Source organism: Leptonotus elevatus, chromosome 2, assembly GCF_054856555.1.
Source record: "Leptonotus elevatus isolate MCC_2025b chromosome 2, RoL_Lele_1.0, whole genome shotgun sequence".
Lineage (NCBI taxonomy): Eukaryota > Metazoa > Chordata > Actinopteri > Syngnathiformes > Syngnathidae > Leptonotus > Leptonotus elevatus.
In genome coordinates this window covers 15,809,804-15,828,368 of record NC_141240.1, presented here as the reverse complement: position 1 = coordinate 15,828,368, position 18,565 = coordinate 15,809,804, and positions in this window count along the sequence as shown.

Sequence of the window (18,565 nt, the reverse complement as noted above, 5' to 3'; positions counted from 1 at the left end):
AGTACTTGCATTAATTAGTTTAGTGTTTGCGCGCAACGTATCAATTTAACACCAAATTGCGCATTCCATTCTTGACTATTTGAGAAAGGAATTAAATCACATTATGCAAATTACGCAAACTGCACAATTCTGCAGGAAATCGCTTACCATCCCACATTCAATACCAATTTATGCTTCCGGCTGCGTGGGTAGGATAATAATAATAATAATAATATTTTCAGGGGTTTTTTTTTTTTTTTTTGCCCTTATGGGACATAGGTGGGATGGCGCATATTTTCTTGCGTGGATGATTGGGAAGGAAAACACACAACGTGTGCCAAACGCTAATAAGCTGAGCAGTAGCCAAACATGCGCATGAGTGCGAGCGTGTGTGTGTGTGTGTGTACGTGTATGTGTATGTCGTCACAAGATGTCACCTGGGGTTCAGAGCGCCACGTGACAACATGCAGCCGAATGACGGTGGGGGGGAGTCAACCTTTCAAACAATTAGGTGCTAGCCTAAAACCTCACTATACTTTAATACATAAAAAAAGTTTTTGTTTTTTTTAAAGTAAAAAAAACAAACTAATAAATAAATAAACCCATTCATTTGGGCAAAAGGCAGTCTACACATGGTCTTGTCAACAGTCATTCACATGGTCACTGTGGGAAAGAACTAATTTGAAATCAGGTAAGTAAACCACTGTACCTCCATCAGTAACTAAAATCTGAATAGGCTGTGTGTGTCTGTGGTTTTGTTTTTGTTACATAGTGGAGCCAACATTTCGGGATTTCACAGAGTTGTGGGGCCCACCCGTCCATGTGGGGCCATTTTGCTGGGCCCCACAACTTTAGACCTCTTTTTGAGGGTCAAGACTTGGTTTTAGAGTTGAGGTTTGAATTGGGTTATGGTTGAGGTTAGGGTAAGGAATAGGGGTAGGCAATCATTTTTGATGGTTGGGGTTAGGGGAAGGGGCTAGGAAATGCCAACTTGTGTGTGTGTGTGTGTGTGTGTGTGTGTGTGTGTGTGTGTGTGTGTGTGTGTGTGTGTGTGTGTGTGTGTGTGTGTGTGTGTTTTATAATTAGTAGAACATTGGGGGGGAAAAACTAAATGAGTGTTTGTTTTTTTATATGAATAGTGTTAATTGATAGTGTTAATCAAAACTGACCAATATCATCTGCAATATTATAAGGCGTTTCCAAATCCTTTCACTTACTCTTAACTAAGATTAAACAAAATAGCAGTCCTTGGACCACAGCCCCTTTTTTATCCTCTGCTAGCACTAATAGAAACTTGGAGCATATCACCAATGATACGCCCTTCCCAAAAGCACATTTTCCATTTCTAAAGACGATTTAAATGCACAAAAGATAATGTTCTCCTCTCTCGGCCTCGGGATGCCTGCAGCCTTTTGCTTCGCCAACAGGATTTGTTGTCATTTTTTTCCCCAATGTGGATGCAACAGCGAGGCATGCCTCGGTCACACAGTGTGATTACAGTGGAATGTAGGTTACTTGGCACTGGCTGGTGCCCTTAATAGGATTTGGATTGGGTGCGTGTCGAGGGAGCACGTCGGAGGATGTCTAGTCAAGTTGTGTGACAAGCTCGCATGTACTGTAAAACCAAGTGTTGTTCTCTTCTCGCACACACGCTTTAGAGTAGAGATTGGTTGCTTGTTTTATTTCAAATCAATAAGTAAAAATATCTATATCGCATCTTTACACACTGTGTGCTGCTGGTCCAAGAAGGAGTTGAGATGCAGAAGAAGCCAACGTTCCTCAGCGTTGCCACCAAAGGTGTGCAAAGTCAGAGGGCAAATTGTCCCTTTTTTCTTCCTCCGGCAGCATTCAATGTCACGCATGAGGTCATTTGATCATGATTGATTGTTGCCATGGACGGTGCACTGCCTGGACCGAAATTTCTCAAGGTGAGTGGAAGGTGTTTCTGTGTTCCGAAATGTAAATCCATCCATTTTGTGCACTGCTTGTCCTCATTCAGGTCACTACTAGTGATCTGGAGAACATCCGCACTTACTTTACGTGATGGACTTGTCACCACAGGACAAATGTCGACAAACAACTATTCCTACTTTCCTTCCAACAAGTAAACTCCACACAGGAAAGCCCAAGCCGAGATTCAAACGCCAAAGGTCAGAAGTGTGAGACAGACGCGCTAACCACGAGATCCGTCAAACTCGAATGACAAAAATGGAAAATGAACACGAGTATTCTCGGTTTTAGTGAAGGCAATAAATTAGTAATTAAAGTTTCCCTTCATCGGTGTCCTCATTAACTGTCAGACAAGCTCAGTGAGACTTTTGCAAAAAAGTTCAGTATAATTTCTATGTCACCAGAATTCATTAAAAAAGAAGAAGCTTGCTTTCATAGTGGAACACAATCTGTATGTGCTATTGTGCTATGCTGTTCTAACTTCAAAACACATTTTCCATAGGCAATAAAGTAATGGGAATGAATCCATTGCAGGGTCATAAAAGGTAAGTAACATTTTAACATTCTGAATGTGTAAAAAGGAAGTTAACCATTGTATTATAAAATGTAAAAAAACAATAACTCATCCTTGAACGTTTGAGGGAAATGTATGTAATACTGCCTTCTTTGTTTCTTTCTTTTTTCTAGAGAGAGCTCGGTATTGTTCATTCGGTAATCTTACGATTCGACATGTCATCATCATTGCTCTCTCTTTTTCTTTTTTTTTGTATGTGCGGATGTGTGTGTGCATTTGTGCGTGCGTGTGAGTGTGTCCTCATTAATTCACCTAAAACCTATTAAAAATCCCATACCGTTCACCTAAACCGAATACTTCAGAATCCAGCTAGAGTCGTGAGGTTGTCAGGAGACCCGAGGAAGGATCAAAGAAAAGAAAGGAAAGTGAAATCCAGCACCGACCAGACATCAATACTGCCTTTTAGTAAAGCACTAAAAGTATTGCTGCAACGGTAATGTCATTCATAATACAGCCATGCCTTGAGATGACATATGTACTTAATTGGTTTTGCAACCATGCTCGTATCGCCCAACAATCGTGCGATTAAAGTGTTCCATCCCCCAAAAAAACACCAACATTTGAGAGAAATTGCACTCAAAAGCACAAAATAAATTGTGAAAAATATTCTTCTTTGTGTGTGCGTGTGTGTCTTTGTAAGCTGTGATCTTTGTGATTATTTTTGTTGGTATGATGAACAAGGCATTTAAAAGGTAGTTGAGACGACATTGATTATGTTTTGAATTGCTCATGTTGTACTGAGCGGACACACCCCTCGTTGCATTGAATTGGAAGTCAACCTAAGATTTTCTTTACAATAATATGTTCTATGAAGTCCCTCCAGTCTAAACACAGTATTCTGATTAACAGCGTCCGCCAGTGTTACGTCAATTGTCATTAGTCACCAAAATGGGACGTCCGTCATTGACTGAATTGATTGAAAACTCACTTTCATCAATGCTAAATTCGTCAATTTTTAGAAGTTTCCCGTGAATCATCAACAAAATGGGCGTCCGTCATTGACGGACCTTCCGTCAATATTTTATGGAATGCCCACCTCTGCTGTTTAATGCGTTTGTGGAATGTGAATTAAGCAGCAAAACCCAGCCGTTTTTATCCATCCAAGTGCAGCCATTTTGCCACTTGCTATTGACTGAAAATGACATCACAGTTGCTCAGGGCTCAGGTAACAACCAATCACAGCACACCTGTTTTCTCAAGCTGCAGCATGATTGGTCATTGAGCCCTGAGGAACTCATTTTTAGTAAAAAAAAAAAAAAAAGTGGTAAAATGGCCACCAACAACACTGCAAAGAAAATCTGGAGGTTGACTTCCCCTTTTGTTTTTGGTATTTTTGTTTTATTTCTGGTTCTATTAGTTATCATTACACTTTTCCTTTTTGCCTCATTAACTGGTAGTTTTTCATTGGGAAAACAAAAGCAAAATATGTTGTTAACCAAAGCAGGATGCTCTATGTGTTAAATAAAGACTAATATTTTAAATACCCCTTAAGTTTCATTTAAAAAAAAGAAGCTGCTTCACATCATATACATTGAAAAGCTTAATTCAGATTTTCCCTTGAAAGTTTTGACCTCTGGTTGATTATGGTGAATAATGTTCCAATACCACGACATTCCTTCTATGAAGTCATTTGACTGCAATTCTGGAATACAGAAGTTTAATTAAATAGATTATAATAAATGAGATCTAATCTAAGATAATAATAAAAAATGTGGAACTAGGACGGGAGTATGCATTCTGCTTGAATAATACACGAGGGGCCAATAAAAAACAATAAGAGCCAATATGACTATCCTAATCATTGATTAATTTGATTTGGTTCTTTATTGAACATATAAACACAAAGAAAACACATTACAAGTCGAAAATATAAATTGAAGTAAAAAAAGAAAACAAGAAAAGGAAGAAAGATAAGAGTTTATATGTTCAAAAGGGGTAGGAGGAATTTAAAAACGTATCTAGTCCTACCCCTTATTCGTTTTATGTTAATAAAATAATAAGGTAATGTATGTCAACAAAAGGAAATGTATAAACCTAATCATATATACAAGTGCACATACGCACATTTGCCAGTGACATATGCACACAAAATCAACAGACATATAACACAATGCATCTATAAATCACATCCTCATACTCACATATAGAATTTTCATTACACTCATACCGATACATCTAAAGAAATTACAGCATATGTACATTTTTAACAGCTTATGACCGATGTAAGTATTTTTTATTTATTTTTTTACTTTACTTTTAAACAATTTTTTTAATTCAGCAAGTGACTGACATCTTTTCAGGTCAGTTCCAAAATCCTTCCACAAATTAACACCTTTAACAGAAACACATTCCGAAAGACATTTTCCTTTTGACATTATCTATGTGTGACTTCCAACATAATTTTTCATCAATAACTACTCCAAGAAATTTATTTTCGTACACTCTTTGTATTTCAAATAAATTTACCATAATTTTGACTTGATGTGTGATTTGTCTAGTGCCAGAAACGATTAACTTTGTTTTATTTAAGTTTAGTGATAGTTTTTTCATATTAAACCGATTTTTTATGTGTTCAATTCATACTCCACAGTAGTCAGAATCTCCTTCAAGTTCTCTCCTGAACAGTAGAGAGTTGTGCCATCAGCAAATAAGACACTTTTGAATATTTTTGAGACACAAAATATATAATTTATATACAATATAAATTAGTTTCGGGCCTAGCACAGACCCTTGGGGAACTCCATGAGTAATCATCAAGTGTTTTGATTGTATATTGTTAAACTGTAAGTCTGATATCTATTGTCCAAATAACTTTTCATCGATTTATTTGCTAAACCTCTTATGCCATATTTCTCTTATTTATTCATTAGTATATAATGTTCTATGGTATCAAAAGCTGATTTTAGATCTATAAAAATCCCAACAGTATTTTTTTAATTATCTATGTTAGTAGATATTGCTTTTCTGAGTTCCATGACTGCCATTGAGGTGTTCCGTTTTCCTCTAAACCCATATTGATTTTCGCTTAAAAGCTTATGTTTTGCAATAAAATTGTCCAGTCTGTATGAAAATAATTGTTCTAAAATTTTAGAGAACTGTGGCAGCAGTGTTATTGGTCTATAATGAGTGAATATGTGTCTTTCTCCATTTTTATGAATAGGAATAACTTTTGCTATTTTCATTTTTGATGGAAATATACGGGCTTTAAACGACAAATTACATATGTATGTGAAAGGTTGCACAACATATTCTATAATACTTTTTACTAATGTCATATCAATATTGAAGCAGTCAGTGGACTTTTTATTTATTTTTTATATTTTAACAACATTTAATACTTCTGTATCATTAACAGCACTAAGCCACATAGTGGATGGATTTTTTTGATATGCTTATCTATTTCATGTTTGTTTCTTGGCTTAGGGATTTCTTTTGCCAAATTACTGCCAGCATTAACAAAATACTCATTAAAATCATTAGCTATGTCAGAATTTTTTTCAATAACAATATTTTTATCTTTTATAAAATATTATTTTTAATATATATATTTTTTCATGGAAATCTATATTTGCTGCAGCTACTGTATCTAATTCAATGAATTTGTTTTTGATGACCATATGTAGATGACGTCATGGAGACCAATGTGCTCTCAAGATAATATATTACAAACCTGCGTAAAAAGTCGAGCACAAAGTACAAAAAATTGCTCTCGGGATTCTAAATTGTTTGTGGGGTCCTCCTACCAAATGTAAAAATTGAACTCACATGAATAAAATTCATTAACCTTTTGAGTATGAGAAAGACCTCAAAAAACATTTTGGCCTAAAAATAATAACTATGATGAAATGCAGCAATTTCAAGAAGGCCTTAAATTTTGGACATACCGGTACTTGTTTTTCCTATCGGACAGTGAAATCATCCTACAACTCTTCGTGAGAACAGCATCATTGTAATTCTGTAACGATGTACAAAATTGTTTATGACACGTAGTAAATGTTTCATGCCCATCTTCATTTCCGTTCTGAGAACCTGGTCAGGATAACAAGTGGGAGAATCTAACAGGAGGTGCTGAGTGACAGCACTGAGACTATTTTGTGCCACTTAGCGCTATTTATAATGGATCAGAGCGACTCCACGGAGTACAAACACTAAACGAAAGTGACTGACTGACAGTCAGGGGAAGACCCCGAAGGGCGTTGACATCAGAGAGGGACTCCTTAATTGTAGAAGAGGGCGGAGACAAAGGACAGAAAATGAGACCAAATGTATGCTTAGCATTCTCTTAGGGCTGTAGACAATCTGCTTATGAAAATGTTTTCTAGGTCTGCTTTTTAATTTCAATAAAAGAATGAGCAGTTTTGTTCTAAATGCTTATCGTAAAATATGAACTTCAGACTGCAATTCATTTTATGATTGGCGTGGAGGTCACAATCAGACTTGCGTGGATCTCTTGAGATAATCATATTCTCAGTCTAGTCCAGGTTAAGTGCTGATCCGCTCAGCTGCAATCTGCATTACAATCCATTTTTCGGAACACTTTTGAAAAGGACAGATTATTGAATCCAAAACGTCATCTTTTAATGACTGATGATCTGACAAGTAGGATTGTGCAAGCAGACGGGCTGGAGCTTCGCTCGCAGCGGTAGTTACAAAATGTCTCGGTGACAGGGCCCATTGTTGCATGAGGTTCACACAGAATATCTCAAGGTTCTCGATGAGGTATTGCTGTCATTGTTAACACGTCTGTATCTTCTACGTTTCGTGGGAGTCAGGGACAGCAAGCATGAATGGAGTTTAAGCGGAACAAGGCTCAATTCCGGCTCGGCACGCTTAGCTCTATGGGGTTCTTTATTTCTGTCAGTATAGTCGCCCCATGTCTAACGTGTGTGGGTTTTATATGGGTGCACCATGTTTCCCTCACAAGCAAAAGGATGTCAATTTAATTTCCAGTCAGTTCCTTTGACGAAGATGCTGGATTCAGTGCTGTACATATTATACAGAAGATGTGCCAATTAGGATGCCGTTACTTATTGGGAAGGTGGACTCGATGGTCTGCTCCAACTATAGAGCAGTGATTCCCAAACACTGTGATGCGGTACATTATTTTGATTGGTCTAAAAACGATTGTTTACTCACCACAAATAAGGCATCTTTGTTTGTCTACACTGCTCACAAAAAGAGATTGCATCAGTATCAGTGATGTATAGAGACAGGCAGACTAGAAAATGGGTACAAAATGTTATGGGTTTTTGACTAGTTGGACCACAAAGCAGCAACAAGATGTCAGAAAACTCCAATAGTCTTTATTACAAAACTCTAAAAGGGGCAAACAAAACTGTAAAGTACAAACGAACAAAACTGTGGAGCAAAAAGGTGCTACCAATTGGGTAGGAGAATAAATTACAAAATAAAACAAATCATTAATAATGCTAGACAAAACTCACTGCCACAAACAGGAGGACTGGACTGCAACCCAAAAAGACGAAAACCATAATGCACACTCCAAACAGAGGAATGATCCAGCAACCTTCCTGTAGTTTTTCTTTTTTAAGACAAAAAAAGGTTGTGCTTTACCTTGACTAGTTTCGGCAGAAGCGGTCAAACTGACAGTTGTGACGCGTCTTATCAGCTGATGTTCCTGGGCGTAGCCGGCGTGGCGGAGCTATCATGTGGCGCTCCACGCCAACTACGCCTACTAAGTGGATCCCATGTGTGGGAAAGTTGAAAAGTTCCTTCGTCCCCGTTTAGTATGTCCGATCCCTGTTTCCTGATCTCTATTGCTTCTTTTATCCATCTTTTGTATTTTTGTTCTTCTGTTCCCAATAATGATTGCCTTGTCCCAGTCCATGATGTGGTTTTCTCGTTTGCAGTGATCTGATATGGCGGATTTTAGGTTTCCTTGTGTGGCCCTTTTCTTTCCTGCTCTTTTTTTTTTTTTTCATTTGGTGTTCTTTGGCGTAGATAAAGCACAACCTTTTTTTGTCTTAAAAAAGAAAAAACACAGGCTAATATAAATTTGTAGATGATTTTTTTTGACAATCCAGCATCCTGCTTGTATGCTGGGGGAGCCTTAAAACTAGGAACCAATTACCAATTGCCCACAGGTGTGCACCTCCATGCTCAGCTGCCCCACATATAGGCCACTAACAGATCATATGAAAAGCTTGCAGGAAAAAAAACCTACATAACTAAGACAGAACAGTACCTCCCCCTCAAAGGCTGGATAGCAGACGGCCTAAAAACAAAAACAGCCCATCAGGTTTAGTCCAAAGGGCGTCCCGGATGCAACACAGGCTACGAGAACCAATTCTTATGTGGTCCTGATGGCTTCACTAAATTGTGGGCTTCAGCGTTTGCTAAGGATGAGGAATAGAATAAACAACAAAAATTAATCGTGTCTAAAGCTGATTTTGAGAGACCAATCCATGTGTTCAGTGGCTAAAGGGTGAATTGCCCCCTCTGGGTTGGAAGTGTGGTTCTGCCGCAGGTGCTTTTGGCAGCCTTAGATGTCCCCACTCAAGCACTTGCGCCTGTGCACCCGTGTGTTGCTATGGAAGTTGAGGGAATCAAACCTAGGGCCCTTTAGTCACTGTGGTCAAAAGGGCTGCTGATTGACTGAAGAACAGAGAGCAAAGGACAGCAAGTGGATGTTTTCGCCCTTACATGCGTGTGTGTGTGGTGGGGGTGGGGGTGGTGGGTGGGGGGTGGTCTACTCATATGGACTTGTACACTCAGAAGATCAATAACTGGCTGACTCCTTATACAGGAAGTCTCCTTGTTGTCTTGAGCCTTGCAGGCATGGGCCTGTGTGCGTTCTGTCAGTGTTGGTTTCCATGGTAACAGAGAGAGTGCGAGTGTGTGTGTGTGTGTGTTTTAGGGTACACCGGCACTGGCGGATTATGGCCACTGCTGTGTGTGTGTGTGTGTGTGTGTGTGTGTGTGTGTGTGTGTGTGTGTGTGTGTGTGTGTGTGTGTGTGTGTGTGTGTGTGTGTGTGTGTGTGTGTGTGTGTGTGTGTGTGTGTGTGTGTGTGTGTGTTAAGGTTAGAAAGATAGAAGATGAGTACAAAGGTTGTGACGGAGCTGACAGAGCCCCGCACACACACGCACACACACACGCTTATGTCGTCATAGTGTGCTCCCAGTGCATGCATATAGTAGCCCCCTCTAATTGCCCCTCTGTTGCTCTATCCCACAGGGTGGCGGGTGGGGTTTTGGGGGAGGGCCTGATTGATGGGGGGGAAGGAACATGCTGCCACAGGCTGTCTGTAACCCTGATACCCCCCTCCTGACACCCACCACGAGAAGCCTGGGGAGATCGTGAGCGGCAGGCCAGCAGGTGGTCACTGGCTTGCTGCTCATCTGTCCGCTTTCTAAGTGATGCATATTCAAGTGTGCGCATCAAACACCCCCTCCCTTTCCATTCGGAGGAGCAGTCAATGACAGAAGAACCACTCGCACCCACCCCTCCCAACCTCGACCCATCTCTCCATGCAGCCACGGAGTGTGAGGGCGACATATGGCGGCGTCAGCAGCAGGACGGGCGCGTGCCGTGATAGTCTAAATTGGAAACCAGCGATTAAAAAGCCTTCGCTTCACCTCGAAAGAATGATGGAGAGGAAAGAAGCGAGGTCACAAAGTCCAACATTTCCAACATATGAGGTGTTCCATTTGACCGTTGGAGTCGATTCAGTATGTCAATCTTCTCTTCAATAATCCATTGAGAATACGTTTAGGTTATTGCATTAGTATGATAGTATGACGTTTTTTTGTTTTTTTCTTGTTTGTGGGATTGAGACCAACACTGTGGACTCTCCAAACTGGAACAGAATCCTTTCCAGAATGCAAGTCAACCTTGTTTGTATTTTCAAACGGTTTATTCCCGTTGGAAATAAGGAATACAAATGATCTGTTCCAGGGCAAAACACACACACACACACTGAAATTGAGCTCTCATGAGGGACTTTAAAATCTTCGCGTACCACACCAACATTTGCTTTCTTGCCTAGTTCTGCTCATTTTTGTCTGATTCAGCAAAAGCTTAGAAAAATCTATGAAAAGGGAGCATTGAGCCTAAAGTGATGGAACATGAACATGTTTTCGTATATGTAATACTTTCCTCCCTTTTCCGTCCCTTTAAATTGCATCTTTTCATCATCTGTTTTTTTTAACAGTCACACTCTTTGTTCACCATCTCCCTTCTCTCTCTCTCTCTCTCCCTCCCTTCCGCTCGCTCATTACTACTGGCGCCCAATTGGCTGACATTGTAACAGCTTCAGTCAAAATGATGTCATTAATTATTTGGGAGATTTGAGATTATGTGATTAAACTCGCCCTGTAGAACATGTCGATGTGTTATTCCGCGCTCTTCCTTGTGGCCCCTTGATTAGATTTAGATTGGAGAGCATGCATGCAAACAGAATTAAATGGAATCATGTCTTGCATTAAAAAAGTAACGGATTTTGCTTTGTTTCTTTCAGGATTAGCCACCATGTAAAATATTTCCACTCTGGATAGTTTTTCTTGCTTGTGTCGTCATTGCTAGGTATATTAAGATCCTCTTTAATGTTTCGCTGTATTATGCATGAATAATAAAGGGTGGCAATGTATTTATTTAAACAAAATCACTACATATTTATTGGAACTCACATATAAATATGTACGTGTGCATGAAATGACAGAACTAGTACAGCATAATTTAAATGATCTATGAAAACATCAGCATGTCAGTCTGGCCCCATCTTGTGCCACTGATTTGAGAAACCTCTGTGCCCAAGGAAAAACAACCAATCACAGACGGAAGGCGTGACCTATGAGGTGTCAATCGTTTGCTGCAAACTCACACCATAGGCACTAAGAGACATTCATTTGTGGCATGGGCATAATTTACTGTTTAAGGGTCACATTAGGTTTTTAGAACAGAAAAGATGAGTTTAGCCCCCCCCCCCCGTTTTTTAAGAGTTAGCATCTGTAAAATATTTTTATTGTTCTGTGAAATGCTTTACCAAAATTGCTATTTTTGTTCACCTTTTACAGAGATTAGACCCCCCCCCCCCCACACAAAAAAATAACTATTCTATAAAACAAAGACTTGTTGAGTACTTAAAGGCGTGGTTGTCAGTGTTTTCTGTGAATTAAATTTGTTAGAAATAAATGTAGGAAAACTGTGTAATATGTAAGCTCCACTCAGAAAGGCCTCAGCAGAGATTCAAAACTGGATTTCTTTCTTTTCTTTTTTTTATGTGAGGCAGCTGTACTAAATACATGCCCCACCAGGCCACCCACACTCACTGGGGCTTAATCCAATTTACATATCCGCTGGAAGAAATTGTTTCAATAGTCAACCAGCGTCATGGAATCGATGTAACATTTTATGCTCCACTGTTGTACCTCCAAAGAGTAATGAGTTAATACATCTTTCAGTCATGAAGATGCATAACATAATACAACAACAAAAATTTGATTCACATAAAAAAATGTAAAAGTGGAAAATGCAGCAGTCGTAAAAAATAAGAAGAAGCAGGAGAATAAAGATGGCATCGCCGGGGGAGACTGGTGGTTGTCGCCTCGCACAGACACAACCGTGGTCCAAAGTAAACACACTCAGAATTGACTGCTTTAAATGAGGGGGAAGGGGAGGAGGACGGGGCGCTTTATAGGCCAGATGTGTGTCGTCTTTTACTCAGCCACTGACCTAAATCACTGAATAAAAAGAGCGAGAGGTTGAAAACGCCTGAGTGTGAAAGGGGGATGATGGGGTGAGCAGATCAACTCCGGGGTAAGAATAAGAGCAACCTGGGAGGGAGGGGGCAACTTCGAAACACGACTGAAGAAAGCATAACAAACGTCGGCTGGATATGGGCCGAGGGTGCTGGATGATATTAGCGGGGCAGAAATTAGGCAGCTATCGAGATATAAATATCGGAGCTTGTTAGCCTCTTTTGCATTTTCACGGAAACTTCATCTACATAAACAGTATTGTCCTCTTTCAAAGTACGGGTTGGAATTTCACAGGAGCTATTCAAGTCTGATAGTATATTTGATAACTGAGGATTTCACAATACTTGAATTATCCAGTAAGTAAGTAAGATGTAACTAAAGAAGAGAAAATTAACTATTTACTCTTTCTCTTAAAATTTCCAGAATAGCAATTTTCAATTTAGGATTCACCCCCACCCATAAATTATTAAATAAATAATAAATTCACCACTGAGTAAAAATGATATAATACCAGCAGTGTGGCTCCATCCATAACTGTCATACAGTATAGCAGACCTACACTATTGAAGAATGGTCTAGAAGATGAGAGTTTCCTGCATTCAATTTCTCACTGTAGGATGAAAATGGTGAAAAACACAAATGTAATGTTGTTTTCATTTCACCACAAACATTAAATAACGATCTCGTGTACGTCTGCGTATGGGATGGAAATGTATCATTACGATGGAATTATGGTGTGTCACAGCATTTTTTTGCCTTTTTCATTATAAATAATGTTCTCTCGGCAAGCTGCAGTAAGTCTTATTTCAGTAATGCAAAAATATGTTGGAAAGAAAAGAAAACACATCGATCATGACAGGAGGATGCATCTGATTTTCAAATCATAACTTCTTTCCGAGTCTGATGATCAATTAAACATATATTTATTTATTTATTTGGTTCCGTTTCTGTGCATCCTTATCAAAGGATTTGAGATTGATTCAACAGCACCTCTGCTAGTTACAAGTACAGTAGCGCACTAAAAGCTACCAGTGGACAAAAAAAAAAAAATCAACTGGTAATCAAGGTCTAAATCAAATCTGGATTTAATGACATTTATGACTGGACCCTGTTGAGATGTCTCTCTCTCTCTCGATTTGGACTCCTGTCAAACTGCATTCATGTTCAAAAAGCACATCTTTGTTTGAAGGGAGCCTCGGCTGTCACGCAGTCTGTCTGGTTGGCACCGGGCGAGTCTGAATTCACACACTCACAGAAATTGGATCAATATTGAGGCCAGCAGGAGGAAAATGGTCTTCTTATTGCAGCTCAATATTTCATTTTAAAATGCAATAATGTCCTCCCAAAAACGAATATAGCTTTCAATCGCTGTGTTGAAGGACAGAACAAGAAGTGCCAACGTGTCTTTTAACTGTACGGCTGTGTTGGATTATAACATCATTGTCACAGTAAGGCCCCGTGACCTTCAGCTTCTTTCTTGGGAATGAAGCACACACGATTAATGCAAACTTCAGCCTATTAAGCCACTTCAAGCAGTCCGTTAAAGTACTGTACAATTCAAGGCAAGCGCCGTCTTGACAGTGTAATTAGAGTTAATCCCAGCAGTCGCTCCGTGTCGTACGAGACCTCTGAACATAATCGCTAAAATAGTGAACACGGCCTTGGGACGTGCTTTTAAAGCGCTCAACATTAGGAACGTTTCCACCTTGTATTCTTTATTGGATATCTGCAGACAGCCGTGCGTTGTGCCGGCATTTACATTTCTGCATTTGCATTCCAGCCCGACACCACTTATCATAAGTGCAGTCAGCGGGATTGGTGAGCGTCCAAAAAGATGATCATGTTATCGTAAAAAGCCTTTCAAGGAAGGTGATTATATACCTTGAATGCAGTGAGGAGGAGAAGAAGCCTCAATTAGAACCATTTACCACCTTTCAACAACTAAAAGTGTGTTACATTCCCTCAACCATTTCTATTTGTCGGATAAGTCTGTCTAAATTACTGCTTCAAATGTTTATTTGACTTTAAAAAAAAATTCTAGCCCTTCTGCCAGTGGTTACATGCTTGGCATGGCAGATTTTTTTTTTATCCATCCATCCTTTTTCTATAAAATTCTTATCCTTGTTATTGTGAGCTATCCCAGCTGCCCTTGAGCAAGAGTCAGTCAATCACAGTACACATACGCATATAGACAACAGTCCACAATAAGCCTGGAACAATACAATAACAAAACCGAAAATCCCAGCAATAAGACATACAGTAAATCTGTTGCCTTTTCACGGTGACGGTCTTCTGGGGCTACCGCTAACGCTAATGGTAATTCGACACCGTGAGAAGAGCAGGAAACACAGTTAATATATCTAATAACCCTGAAATTGCGGGCGCTCAATCACATTTAGGCCAGCAGTATGAGAGCATTCAGCTACCCGGTTGAGAATACAGATGGAAATTGTTGGAGCTCACAAAACTCAAGACTTTGCTCTCAAAAAAACGGCCCTGGCTCACGTCAAACATGTAAATGTACCTTCAAAGACACCAACCTGAAAGTGGGCCATGACAGATTCAATAAATTATTAATAGACATAAAATACTTACTGTACATACATACATACATGTTTAGTGCATCATTACAACCCTAATTCACACCTATGAACAATTTAAGGGTCGTAATGAACCTAGCATGTGGAATGTGGAAGGAAGCCAGAGTACCCGAAGACAACCCACAAAAGCAAGAGTTGGCAGTTCAGCTTGACACTTCCGTGCATTCCCTGAGTCCTTTTCCGACATCTCAAAAAGTCCCGCAGTGTTGAAATCGTACACGTATCTCCTGTAACCCGCCTATAAATAACTGTCATGACAGCCATCCTGACGCCACCAAACTCTACAAACACATCAGACCTTCCTCACAAGCGCAATAAGCCAGCCAGGTTGAAGACAACAATTTGTTTGCGAGCGCCAAAGCAAAACAAAAGAAATGTCATTTTTTAGGAAAGACATGCAACAGTGCACACAGAGGTCTGCTGGGGAGAAACGCTGTGGTAGAGAGAAAAGGGGAATGAGTGGCAGAGGGAGAGTTGGGGTGTAAATGGTGTTCTGGACAAAAAACACAGAGTGAGCGTGGATGACAGCTGCTGAATAAAGCAGATTTTAGATTATATGAAAGGCTCCACACACACTTACACCCTTTTTGTAGTTTATTCGGCAAAAACGGCTGCTTTTTAGAAATAAAGTGTTGCATATTGATTATCGTCTGTTTCCTAGTTACTTGGAGAAATCATGATCAGTTGTTGCACATAAATTAAGAGCATATATTATTGTGGGAATGCTTAAGTAATAAGTCCCACTTTCCACGCCCACTTCTATACATACAACTGATCATCATTATCAGCTCTCTGATACTGCTCAGTGGCGCATTTGAAAAAAGTAACCAGGAGGTTGTGGGTTCGAATCCCACCACCGACTGTACATTGCAAATATATCCGTGGCAAATATGCCAGGGGATATACATGTATACCAACTGACTATCATAGTTCCACTTTTCCATCTAAATGAATGGAGGGTACTGCATGCCTAGGTGGCGCTATTTAGTGAATTTGTCTCTTTTTGCATTTTTCCGTTGGATATCATTAGTTTCACTTTTCTATCTAAATGAATGGAGGTTACTTTCAGATAACCCTTTTCCATATAAATTTCAACTTTAAAAATTCACGCCTCCTGGGTTCAAGTGTTCTTTTTATTAATTTATCTTTCAACTACAATTAATACTTTGTATTTTTCACATAAGTTATCTTTCAATTTAGGTAATTAGTCTAGTTAATGAAGCAAATGCATTATTTTCAGAAGTAGGCTATGTATGACTGGTAGCCCTTCGCATCAATCTTCTGTACCCAAGAAGTACTGTCGCTCAAAGCTTCAAAACGTTTGGTGACCCCCACTGCTTACGGTATATAAACCTATAGTGGTCGTAAAAGTAGCAGTGGCCATTTAAAAATATATAATTAAATAAAATCTCAACTTCAGCCTTAAACGCCTTTAACCAAATTTGACTCATTTCCAAATAGCAAGACTGACAGTAACACATTTTATGGGTCAAAAAGGTTCCTAAAACAGGGAGGAGCACCTGATCCTGTATTTGTTTGCGATCTCACAGCACTGATGCAGTCATGAGTGGTCTGTTTCATTTGGCTGATGAAGTACAGCGGAACATCTGCTGAAGATTAGGCCGGGGAGGTTTAGTAAAGAAACAAAAACCAAACGGACTGCCAGACTTCTGCAAGCTGCTCTGCATTCGAATATTAGTCACCAAAATTGATTTCATTGAAAAAGAAAACTGCTATTTCATTCTACAGGTCAAATTTCATGTTTAAAAAAAAAAAGTGAAATACACATTGGGGGTATTCATTGTTCCTCATGATGTCTGTAAAAGAACTAATAATTGTAGGGCTAATTCCTCCCAAGGGCAGAGAATAGCATCCGTGTCCAAAACGAGTAGTCTGGCCTTGAACACGCCACAGCAGTGGATTGCATTTAGGAATACATGGACTCTTAATTTAAATGACTTCATTTAATTAAATTCTCAATTTATTCCATTAATGGAGAACGCAGGCTTCGCTTCAGGATCCTCGGCCCCTCGCCCTCATTTGTTTTCTTGTCCCCCACATCCTGTGAAGTTAACTAAATCACATTTTAACCGTGTCGGATCATCAGGGCCGCGAATGCCTTCTCTGCTGGTCTAAACATTATTAAAAGAACCGACCTACATTTATAACCTGAATTCTAATATTTGCTGCAGGAATTGTCCGAATTTTTTCACAACAGTCAATCTCTTCATTTCATAGCACTTTTCCTGACTTTACTGTTTGTCCAATCAGATTCAGTCGTTATGTTGTCGTGTATCAATCTAATCTGCCCTGGGCCTTCACAATCAAAAACATCTTGGGTACTGATTGATGTGAAGGGTTACCAGTTTGATACACACTTCTGAAAAATACAAATGATAAAATGACCAATTCTCTGCCACTTAGGTAAAGTACTGGACTGAAGACCCAAGTAACAAATGCCTGGATCACCACTTCATTCAAAGCAGTAAAGAAGCCAACATTGTCCCAAAATGGATGGTTGTACTGTGATTAAATTGTTATAGATGTTATTTTTGACTGAGAAACAAGTCTGTCTGTATAATTTAGAAAAACTTTTGGAAATAGTTAAAACGTGAAAAGAAGGTTTTAAATATTCAGCTAGAAGAGGGCCAGACAGAATATTAGAAGTTACCTCTCAACATGACATTATACATCAATACCTCAAAGCTAAACATTGTTACTCCTCCTTGCACCCTTTGCCCACTCATTTCTCCTTCACCACATCTTAACTTCTTTCCTCATCCTTTTCTATCTTTTTCTACAACACCCCCCCCCCCCACCCCACCTTGCTTCTTCTATTCTCAGGGGTGGCCCTGACCTCATTCATTCATCTCTCTTCACGACACTAGATCGGCTATTACTCTACATGCAGCACTCTCTCTCTCCTGTCTTTGTTTCCCCCCCCCCCCTTTTTATTTCAACCACTTTCACGGCCCCCCACCAGCATCACATCTCTCTCTCTTCATCCTCCTCGTTTTGTACTCCCTTTCACTATGCTCCCCTCCCCCTTTGTCTCGCTCCAACCTATCGCCTGAGGGGAGGGATTGACAAGCAAGAGAGAGGGCTTGTAAAAAAGGACTTTTTGATTGGTGGTTCAGACACTATGTATTCGCACACATATACAAACAATATATAGGCCAAGTACAGTACACTTTATATTTTCATTCAACATATATATGAGACAAGACACATACCTTACATAAGGAGTCCCAAAAGTAAATATGTACGCTTCTTATTTTTGTAAGCATACCATATCATTCCCTTGCCCGTGGGTAACTAGTTGACACTGAGCTGCATTGCAAAATTGCAACCTGACAAGAGGTACTCGGTACCCGACTGAAGTTCAGCACCAATCTAAGAGGCTTTACGGCGAAACGTTTACAGCCATCACACTGCTCCATCATGCACTATTGACACGTTCCATCACATTTTCTTGAAACAGGATCTGTTCTTGACAAACCACGCGGCACAAGGCCTGTTACAGCCACAGCTAATGAAAACAACAAACTCTTAGAGCAGGTGTTTGTGCAGTTTGGGAAATGTGGAGGGCAGCACTGGATGGAACTCGGCATTTTAAAAAAAAGAAAAAAAAGCTTGGTTCTTTGGCTGCTTCAGTGAGCGATAAATGTTTACTGCAGCCCGACAGACTGAAGACATCCTCATAATATTACATGTCAAAATAATTAACAAATAACAAGTGCTCTT